The sequence below is a fragment of the Muntiacus reevesi genome, chromosome 22, assembly GCF_963930625.1.
Source record: "Muntiacus reevesi chromosome 22, mMunRee1.1, whole genome shotgun sequence".
Taxonomy (NCBI): domain Eukaryota; kingdom Metazoa; phylum Chordata; class Mammalia; order Artiodactyla; family Cervidae; genus Muntiacus; species Muntiacus reevesi.
Window position 1 is genome coordinate 13,868,904 of NC_089270.1, and position 10,858 is coordinate 13,879,761.

Below are 10,858 nucleotides of genomic sequence, written 5' to 3' on the forward strand. Positions count from 1 at the left end.
TTCATCTGGCTTGTATAGAAAAGGTTTCACAGAGGTGGGGGCTAATAGGGTTTTAAAGGATGAATAGGAGTTCGCCAAACAGGGTAGAGAAAGGCCTCTCTGTGTGTTCCTGTGTCACAGAGCTGACCTCCAGCATGGGGGTGACTGCATGCCTATTTCCTTGGGAGGCTGGGTACACTTTGAGGATAGGCACTCAGTCTCACGTTGCTTAGCTCTGGGACCCCAGAGCACAGGGCTTAGCATAGAGCAGGTCCTCAGTAAACAGTAGCTTCCTCCAGCATGAACGAATGGTCCGGGTTAGGTACAGGGTTGGGGAGACTTGGTGAAATGGGGAGGAGACAAGGTGAGGAGCCAGATAAGGAGAGACCCAGGCACCCAGGTTCTTTCCCTCTTTCTTCTCTTCCAGCCTTAGTTTAGAGTCAAGTGCCAGTTTGGGATGTGTGTGATATACAGAGAAAAATCTCAGACCCTGGGAGGGAAATAAACAAGATTCCCATGGGCCACTGGCTTCGCTGCAAATGCCAGGCCAATCAAGAGGTGATAATTGCATCCTCTAACCAGATGAAGCCCTCATAAACTTTCTTGGGGTTGGGAGGTGAGGGGGGCAGGGGGCACCCTCACTCCCGTTATTCAACATCGAAGCTAATTGGCTTTCCCCGTTTCTCAGAATTTATGTGTGCAATTTGCCAATCATTTAGAGGCCAGCGTGTTTAAACATTTATTCCTCCTTCTGGGGACAACATTGATTTCCATTTCATATTTATGAATCCGCTGGGTGGGCAGCTGCTAAGTCGTGGCAGAGAAAACGGGTCAGCATCTCCAGTTTGCTGCTGAGGAAACTGAGGCACGGATCGGGGGAGTGCCTGCAGCCACCGGAGCAGCGGTGGGTAGCACCAGCCTGGCACCAGGCTGTACCACTGCCGCTCGGAGCATCACACACGCAGAGGGACGGTAAGAGCCCAGGGAGAAAGCATTCTGTGAGATGTGAACTCGTCTCAGATCGGCCGAGGAGAGCAGTCCCCTCCTGATCCTGAGCCTCACCCAGTCTTGGGGCTCTGAGGTCCACTCCCTGAGCAGGACCTGCCCCAGACTTAGACAAGACCTGAACTCAGGTCCTTCACTGCATGGCCAGGCACACAGCAGGTGCTCAATAAGTATAACTGAATGAATGCATCTGGCATCACTTCCAGCAAACACGTGGGTGACTGAAAGCGTCCACTCTGTTCCCGGCGCGGTTCTGGAGGTCAGGGAGGGACAAGGTGGCTCCGTGTGCTTCCCGCAGGAAGCCGATAACCATGCCTGTGATTCTGCCATAAGGCAGGGACCTCACTTCACTTTTCCAGAGGAGACTGCGATGCCGAGTCTGGAGCCAGACCTCCCTGGGTTTGGATCCAGCTCTCGGTTTGCTCGTCTGTAAAATGGGGATGACAATCATGTGCCCACTCTACAGGATTTTGCTGAGGATTGAATGAGTTTTTATAGCCAGAGTGCTTGGGAGACACACGCTCGCCACGAAGTGTTTGTTCTTGTTCCAGATGGGGAATCAGAGGCCTGTGGAGGCTGAGAGCCCTGCCCAGGGTCACCCCAGCAGGAGGCGGCGGAGGCAGGACTTGAAACCAGGTCCTGCAACTCCAAAACTCTTTCATATCTCACAGCCTCTCTGCTGGAGAAAGATGAGTCCTTTTGCTTTTAGTTGAGTTGGGAGCAAGAGTTTGCCTTCGCATGGCTCTACCACCTAACCTTCCTGGCTGCTCTCACGTCAACAGCAATGTTTGCCGCTGATCCTTTGTAAAGACTGCAAGAATCGCAGGTTCCAGGTGCCACTCTGCCCCTTGGCAAAGGGCTTGGAACTTGCAAAGCTCTGCTCATGGGTTCTCCCGGCTCCGCCCCTTGCCCTGCTGAGTGGCTCTGGGTGAGTTGCTGCCTGTGTTTGGACCTCTGTTTCCCTCTCTGGATAATAAGGAATTAGAGGATGTGCTCTCCACCTCAGGTGAAACTGAAGAGTACTTCCTGGAGACGCATCACCTCCCCTTATCATCACATGACTTCTAGAAGAAAGATGATCTTTGCTGGGGAGGAAACCAAGGACACCCAGCAAGTGAGCAGCCCAGCTTAGGTTCGGGATAGGAACCTGATGGTGATTTAGACATCAAAGGCCCTTCCAGTCCTGAGATCCTCACTGTGTAATAAACAAAGCACAGACGGCTCCCTGCTGCGGGAACCCGCCGTGTGCGACGTCTTACCTGCAGTGACGTCACCGTAGACAGGTCCTTAAGCTTCCCCTCCTCGTCTTTCAGGTTATAACCCTCGGGCCTCTTATCACGTTCGGTAATCTTCCATAGTTTGATAGTTTTATCTTTAAAAACAGAACAAAGTGAAACAGGACACGTGATGAGCACCAGCATGGAGAATGGAGGACCCACTGAGCCCACTAGATAAGGATGCATCAACCCACAAGTGACTGATCCTTATCCTGTTCTTGGATCTGTTGTTGTTGTTGTTTAGTGGCTAAGTTGAGTTTGACTCTTTTGTGACCCCTGGTACTGCAGGCTGCCAGGCTTCTCTGTCCATGGGATTGTCGTGGCAAGAACAGTGGAATGGGTTGTCATTACCTTCTCCGGGGGATCTTCCTGACTCAGGGCTGAACTCGCGTCTCCTGCATTGGCAGATGGATTCTTTACTGATGAACCACCTGGGACGCCCTCTTGTGTGTGTAGGCTCTTTCTAAGTTAACTCCTTCTCTGAACTGATGCAACAAACATCTTTGCTAAGGGAACATTTGTAACCATGCTCCAGTTCCTCACAATTGACCACAAACATGATAATGCTGGGCATGGCCCTTTCAAGGGCAGTTATCAGTCTCTCAACTGATTTCCACAAAGACCATCCTAACGAAGCTTCCTGCTCTTTACCCTTCATGGGCAGACCATAGAGGGTAAGTGGTTTCCTATTTCTGAGCGGCATCTCACTCATCCAGACACTCAGCTCTCCTGAAGCCTCACTTCTCTGGGATCCTGCCAAGAACATCAAAAGAGACGTCTTCACTAGCAGTGATGTTTCATGGTCGGTATCAATGTGGCTAAGCCACGCTACCCAGATATGTGGTCAAACGTGTGGCTGTTGCCCTGAAGGTATTTTTAAGATGAGGTTAACATTTAAATCCATAGAGTAAATTATCCTCCACAGTGTGTGTGGGCCTCCTCCAATCAGGTGAAGGCTTTAGCAGAAAACAAAACAAAACAAACCAAAGTCCTGGGAGGAAGAGGAAGCTCTGCCAGCAGACGGCCTTCAGATCTGAGCTGCACCATCGGCTCTTCCCTGGTCTCCAGCCCACCCGGCAAGCTGGGGACCTGCCCGCCCCCACAGACGTGTGCACCAATTCCTGAAGATAAACCTCTCCTTACATATATAGGGGCTTCCCTGGTGGCTCAGACGGTAAAGAATCTGCCTGCAATGAAGGACACCTGGGTTTGATCCCTGTGTCAGGAAGATCCCCTGGAGAAGGAAATGGCAACCCACTCCAGTATTCTTGCCTGGGGACTATCATGGACAGAGAAGCCTGGTGGGCTACAGTCCATGGGATCGCAAAGAGTCGGGCACAACTGAGCAAATAACACCATATGTCTATATGTGTGTCTACATCTATATCCATATCTCTGTCTATACTCACACACACACACACACATTCATCCTATTGGTTCTGTTTCTCCAAGAACCCTGACACGTACGGCCGCCCAAACAATCGCTGCCGTGTTCATGAGAAGCCAGGGGAGAAAACTGGTATCAATTAAACACTTGACAGGTACCCAGGGATGGGCTAGGGAGGAAAGGATGAAGCTGGGTTTCAGAACCAGGGGCGGGACGCTTGCAGGGTGGGCGTGTGAGGGAGTTCCTGGAGCTGACCTTTCCTCCAAAGAGGTGGGAAGAGAATGCTGTTAAATGATGTAAAAGAAAAAGCAGCACCGGAAGGGGGCTCAGTTGCCGGCCCAGTTCGAAGCTTGTTATGATCTGATTTCCTTTTATTCTCCCAATAGTTCCATGGTGCAAGAAGAGCCATTGACTTTAGAAGGGGAAGTGGCAGGGCCAGGGTGTGAACTACATTAGGGGCTTCTGCCCCGGGTGACCTGTCCCAGGGGTGGGGGACCTCCCACTGCCTCTGTCCCAGCACCTGGGAAGGGCCCCTCTGGCTCTGAGACAGGGGTTTGCTGAACTTCACCCTGTGCCAGGCACCCCTCAGGGGACACAGACAATCAGAATGGTAGGAGCCCCAGAGAGCAAGCCCTGGAGGGTCTGCAGGAGTGGGAAGGCCCATGAGAGGGGCCTTCCTCACCTGGCTCAGCTGAGAGGTCATGAAGGCTCAGTGGGAGGCGACACCCAGCAGAGGCCTGAGGAATGAGAAGGGGATGGGCCGGGGGTTGCGGAGAGGACCAGCGTTTGAGCACAGAGGTGGGCCGGTGGCTTGAGATTGATGGGTTCCAGGGAGGCTGTAAATACCTCCCCAAGGAATCTGACTCCTTCAGGGAAGAGATGACATCATCTTGCAAGACTCACCCACTCTGGAGCAGTACTGGCTGGTCTTGGGGTGCTGGGTTGGCGCCACCTCCTTCCACCCTCATTGTAACCCCAGAGGGAGCCCAGGTGATCAAACTGAGGATCAGAGAAGTGAGGCCACTCCGCAAGGTCCCCAGGCTGGGACAGAGCCAGGCCTGTCTTAACCCCCACCCCAGGCAACTTTGAGCATGGTGAGGTGAAGGAAGATGAACAGGGGGACGTGAATGTGGGAAGTGGGGCCTCGGGCCCCAGGCCCACCACTGGGCAAGGCAAGACGGTGCCAGGAGCCACACCTCCGAGTGGACCACAGTGAAGCAGGCGTCTGGCCTGGAGCCTCCTCAGGGGCCTGGCGGGGGCACGGGCCGTCTCCCAGAGGCAGATGGCGAGTGGCCAGGACACCAATGCTCCTCCTGCACCCTCAAATGAAGACCCCCCACCATCTAGTGAGACCCTCTACCCTGGGGTGATCTGGGATTTTGGGGGGGGGCAGTGCAAACAAAGAGGTAAGTTTGTATCAAGTGTTTATTCTTTATCCTGACCTGGCTTCCTTTGTCCACCCCCAGATTATTCACAGAGATGTTCAAGGCGCTGCTATTTACAGCTGCAGAAATAAGCCCATGTCCAACCACGGGAAGAGGCTGAGCAACCATATTCATTGCTTGAAACTTACCCACTGCTCAAAATATTATTTTTTTTAGGAGTTCTAAAGACCTAGGAAAATGCTCACAATATAAGTGAGGTGAAAAGTGACCCCTGATGACAAATGTACAAGGGCAGGCATGCATGTGCACACACACACACACACACACACACACACACACACGCTCACACATACACACATAGAAGCCCAGACCACAATATAAATGAGGTGAAAAATGGCATTTGATGACAAGAGCAGGCATGCATACGCACGCACACATACACACACATACATGCACACAAATGCACATGCACACACCCAGACCGACCCGGCCGCCTCACCATTGGTGGACAGCAGGGAATGGGCGGCATTCTGCTGCGGGAGCCACTTGATCTTGTTGATTTTCTCCTCTATCTCCAGACTCTTGAGATAGTCGAACTCTGGCTCGTGGCTCTGGAAAGTGCTGTAGACGTCATACTCGCCCTGGCTGTGTGGCGCATTTTTGCTCTGCAAGGAAACCAGACCCTGAGCTCCGGGATGGTGGGGCGGGAGCTGGCCGAACCCGCACAGTGCCCGGCACGGCCATGGCCAAGGCCAAGGAAGCTCTGTCTTTAAAATGTCCAATACCTTGCGCTGTGGCCCTGGCCCAGCCCCACTGCCCCCTCAGGGCAACAAGTAAGAAGAAGGACAACCAAGGGAGCCGGCGTTTACTGAGCACCTACTATGCATGGGACACTAAGTGCTTCTCATGCCTCCTCTCGTTCTATCCTTGATGCCCCTCCATGATGGGCAAAACTCCTCCCACTTTATAGATGAGCAAGTGGAGGCTCAGAGGTGAATCGACCCTCTCCCCCAAGGCCAGGTGTCCACACAGTGGTCACTCACTCCACTGAGGTCTGTCTGGCACGAAGACAGACCTGAGGTCTGACCTGTTCCTTACATCCTTGGGTCTAACTTGGGCCTGGCTTGAGAAATGAATGAATTTTGGAGCAGAATTAACATTAGAGCAGAACATCCTGCAATGTCAGGCATAGGGATAGACTGGGATAAAGTATTGTCTCCCCCCGCCACACACACCGACTTTCCTGAGGTCCGGGCTCCCCTCCCAGTTTAGGCAGCCAAACTCATTAGAATAAGGACCTTCTGATGGAGTTCCCCAAATAGTCAGCTGGTGAGTCTATCACAGGCACTAGGGACCACTTCTTGGTAGAAAATTCAGGTTTATGTGACAACATGAAACTATAACTACTTGGGAGCAAAATAAAGAAATTCAACCAAAAAAAAAAAAATTTAACCAAGCACAGCTTCAAGTTTCCTGTTGACCTTTTGAGAGTATCTATTTCTATTTTTTTCCTCTTTTACTTTTGGAAAACTTCAACATTCTTCAATATTTTTGCCTCTCATTCACTTCATCTCCTATTAGCATTGGCTATGGCAAAGGTCAGTGGGACTGGGATTAGGAAAAAAAATTAAAGGAGAAATATTCAAAACTGAGAAACCTGCCTCTGCCAATTTAATTTCTTTCTGCAGTTTGGCAAAAACAGACGACTTTGCAATCTCCAGTGGAGGCCTCTGGTCCTTCTCATGAATCAGAGTGCTCGAGCCACAGGACTGGGCTTAGATAACCAATTCCCGGCTATCTGCCTTCTGGTTGTGTGTCCCTGATAAGTTACTGCAAACCCTCTGAGCTCTGGTCTCCTCATCTGTAGGCTGAGGATGGTAATAGCGCCGAATGGCACCTCTAGGGTGGTGGTGAGGGAGGGTTATGGGAATGAACGTGGGTGAAGGCAGGCCTCAGGGCACCTCGGCATGGGGACGATGCTGAGGAACTGGAGGGAGGAGAGTGATCCTTCAGCCTCTCTGCCCGTCACCCCTTCATCCTTCCCTCCGGCCCCCTCGTCTCCTTCTCTTTCTCGTCCGGCATCTCCTATCCTCCCTCCCCCTCCCCTCACTGCCTTGGTGTGGCACCATCCTGGCTTCAGCATCTGATCCCAGCCCCCTCTGGGAAGCAGGGTGCTGTGTGTGACCGACAGACCACACCCAGTCTCGCTTTCTATCCCTGGACTTTGCTTACTGGCTGGGTGACTCTGCAAAGGTCCTCATTTAGGAAATGGGGTTTCAGTCCCCACCCTTGGAGGTGGGCAGTGAAGAGTAAATGGGAGAAGCATATGCAGTGTCTGCATGTAGCAGGTGCTCAACAAATACGGCCTTTTAACCACCTGGTTCTTCCAGTGACTCAGAAACATGCCTCCAGGCAGGCTGTTCCAGACAACAGAACTCATTGGGGCAAGGCCCTGGGCTGAGTCAAATCATCAACCCTAGGAGGGACGGCCCACGGCTGGGGAAGGTCCCTCCTCCCCTCCACCCAGCTCTGGTTGGGACAGCTCCAGCTCACACAGGCAGTGCTGTCATTATTCGCTCAGGCATGTTTGACTCTTTGCAACCCCATGGACTATAGCCCGCCAGGCTCCTCTGTCCATGGCAATTTCTCCAGGCAAGAACACTGGAGTGGGTTGCCATGCCCTCCTCCAGGGGATCTTCCCAACCCAGGGATCGAACCCAGGTCTCCTGCGTTGCAGGTGGATTCTTTACTGTCTGAGGCACCAGAGAAGCCCCCACAGGCAGAGGGCAGTTTAATCAGGAGTCTGTTTCTCCAGGGTCTAGGACACAGTGACCCCTCAGCACAGGGGGTTCAGAATATGGTACTCTGAGCTGACCAGGTGGGTTCCCTCCCTGAGACCTGCCGGGTCCCACCCCTGCATGCCAGGGCACCCTTTCCTTCCAGCCCAGGCACCCCGGTGGGGTGCTGCACGTGGCACCCTGTGGGTTAAAGCCCAGGCTGAGTAGCCCTGCCTCCCTCCAGGCCCCACCGCACCTCCGGTTCCCGCTGGAAGATGACGACTCGGCCACCCTTGTCGCCTGTGGCCAGCAGCTCCCCAGTATGGTTGAACTCGACGGTAGAGATGATATCGGCTGTGGTGGGGGGCGGGGGGGGGAACAGAGACAGGAAGGCGTGGCTCATTAGGACCCAGTGATGTGTAGGTGGACGGAACTGCTCCCTCCCGCCCCCCAGGGCCCTCATTGGGCAGTAGGAGCTCTGCCTGGGGCCTCCTTCCCTTCCCCAATGGCTGTAGGACCGAGACTTGTTCACAGGAGACTTTATTTCCTTCCTCCTCCCCTTCCCTTCAGAAACAGTTGAAAGGGGGTTGCTTTCTGTGCTCACCAGGTGACCCGGATGCAAATCTGAAACTCACTAGCCCGACTCTGGGGGCCACGGAGACTAACTGTAGTCCTCCCTGCTCCCCACTGAGGTTCCCAGGAATGGGACTCCCATCATCATCACATTCTTGGCCTGGACTCTGCACACACCCAAAGTCTTGGTCAGGCTTTGGCACAGTGGATCTACTTTCAAACAAACTGCAGAACTGACCACTCCTCCTGGCGGTGGCCCCAGGGAGGCATTCGGCCAGTCCCTTGGCTGGTATCCCTCTTCCCCTCCTCTCGCCTATGTTGAGTTCTCCTTAGAGTGGCCAGGGAGAGGGCCAGCTTTAAGGCTGCCAAATCATGGGGTGCTTCTGCTCAAACCCCCTCCTTGTATCATTTCCTACCCCAGCAATAGCAGTTGCATTCTCCCTCTGGCTCGGGCCTGAGCCTTGGGATCATCCTGACTCCTATCTCTCACCCTCCATGTCCAATCCTATTGGCTCAGCCTTCGAGATACATCCACATTCCATCCCTTCTCCTGCCTCTTGCCTGGAGGACCATGACAGTCCCCTACTGGGGCCCCTCTACTTCTCCCAGCCAGAACACAAGTTGGCCCTGACAGAGCACCCAGAGGGAGCCTTCTCAGAACTTTCTAGAAGCTCCCCACCAACAGAAAGCAAAGGTGTCAGAATGTCTAAAGCCTTGAGTGACTTGCAGCCCCCAGAGGCAGGCCATATCAGGAGCCCAAACCTTCACCCTGTCTGGTACCTAATCCTGGCACTTGGTGGGGTACCACCCCTTGTGACTGGCTTTGGCCTACGGGATGCCAGCAGACAAGCAGTTGTTCTGAGTCTCTGCTGCTTCCTGGAGCAGGACCTGCCCAGGCCTGCAGCATGGCCATCCAGCTCACCCAGCCCAAGCAAGCTTGGGGGACTGGAGGGCCTGGTGGTCAGCACTCCCAGGTCTGCACAGTGAGGCTGAATCTCACCTTTATCTGGCACATTTCTGAACTAGCCACTGTGATTTTTGTGGAGGCCAGAAGCAAAGATAAATAACTTTGACTTTCTGCATAAATTTTGGTCATTCATCATTCCTTCATGTTACAGTTCCAAACCCTCGGCGGCTGCTGCTGCTGCTGCTAAGTCGCTTCAGTCGTGTCCGACTCTGTGTGACCCCATAGACGGCAGCCCACCAGGCTCCCCCGTCCCTGGGATTCTCCAGGCAAGAACACTGGAGTGGGTTGCCATTTCCTTCTCCAATGCATGAAAGTGAAAAGTGAAAGTGAAGTTGCTCAGTCATGTCTGACTCAGCGACCCCATGGACTGCAGCCTACCAGGCTCCTCCGTCCATGGGATTTTCCAGGCAAGAGTACTGGAGTGGGGTGCCATTGCCTTCTCCGAAACCCTTGGCAGATGTGTGATAACCAGTGTTTATTGTTGAATGCTCTGTGTTTTAACTCAGCAAACGGTAAGGAACCCCCTTATCCTCCACTACTCTCAGCCAAGCTCTTCCATCCCAATCTGGGTTCCTTGCTGATTCTCAAAATACCAGCTACCTTTGGTCTCAAGACCTGCTCTCTAACTTCGAGTGGTTTTCCCACTCCTGTTTCCAATTCCATACACACCTTTTCCTTTTCCAATCAAGTGCCTGACCCACACTGGCCTCTGAGCCCCAGGGAAAGGCCAGCTCTGATGGCGAAAGGACATCACAGTGGGGACAGAGGGAAGGTGGTTCAGAGGCAGGATGCTGGGCTGCGTGTACTCATTGATCAGGATCAGAGCACATGTCATTCAATGTAAAGACGTGTGTGCACGTGCCAAGTTGCTTCAGTTGTGTCTGACTTTTTGTGACCCTATGGACTGCAGCCTGCCAGGCTCCTCTGTCCATGGGATTCTCCAGGCAAGAATACTGGAATGGGACAAAGGGAGATAAAAAGCGAGGAGACCAGCTCTTGGGGACCAAGGAGATGCTTGTTGAATGTGGAACTGGGAAGGGCATCAGTCCCCAGCTGCTCAGCACTGTCCCTGAGTGGACAGCCTGCCTGGCCCAGGGACACAGGAAGGTAACAGCCGGAGCCACAGGCCAGCAGGGCCCGGTTCCCACACGTGGGGCTGGTTCTCACTGCTTCATGTCAACAGTCCCTTAGGGGGAAAGAGCAGGATATAGAACTGTGTATAAAGTGTTTTTAATTATATAGCCCAGTGATCACAGCCATGTTAGATAGCAAACAAACTGGGCAGAGGGCAAACAAGCTGGAAGAGAATTTTCTACCACATTAAACAGAGGCTGCTTTACGGTAGCTGAAAGAACTTTTCCCCCTCTTCTTTCTGTGTTTCCATGTTTTCTATATTTTCTATAATGAATGAATATATTTTTAATAGCTTTTGAAAGCCGCTCAGTCGTGTCCGACTCTTTGTGATCCCATGGACTATACAGTCCATGGAGTTCTCCAGGCCAGAATAC

The 10,858-nt window shown here is 52.9% G+C and overlaps 1 protein-coding gene across 1 annotated transcript in view; it reads right to left on the reverse strand.

The window, feature by feature from the left end:
* The window catches only part of PPP2R2C (protein phosphatase 2 regulatory subunit Bgamma), a 50,780-nt gene extending 48,437 nt beyond the window's left edge, over positions 1 to 2,343 (reverse strand). Inside the window, exon 1 of the mRNA XM_065914258.1 lies at positions 2,244 to 2,343. The gene's annotated coding sequence lies outside the window, so the exon portion shown is untranslated. The remainder of the gene's footprint in view (positions 1 to 2,243) is intronic.
* Positions 2,344 to 10,858: the final 8,515 nt, after the last annotated feature.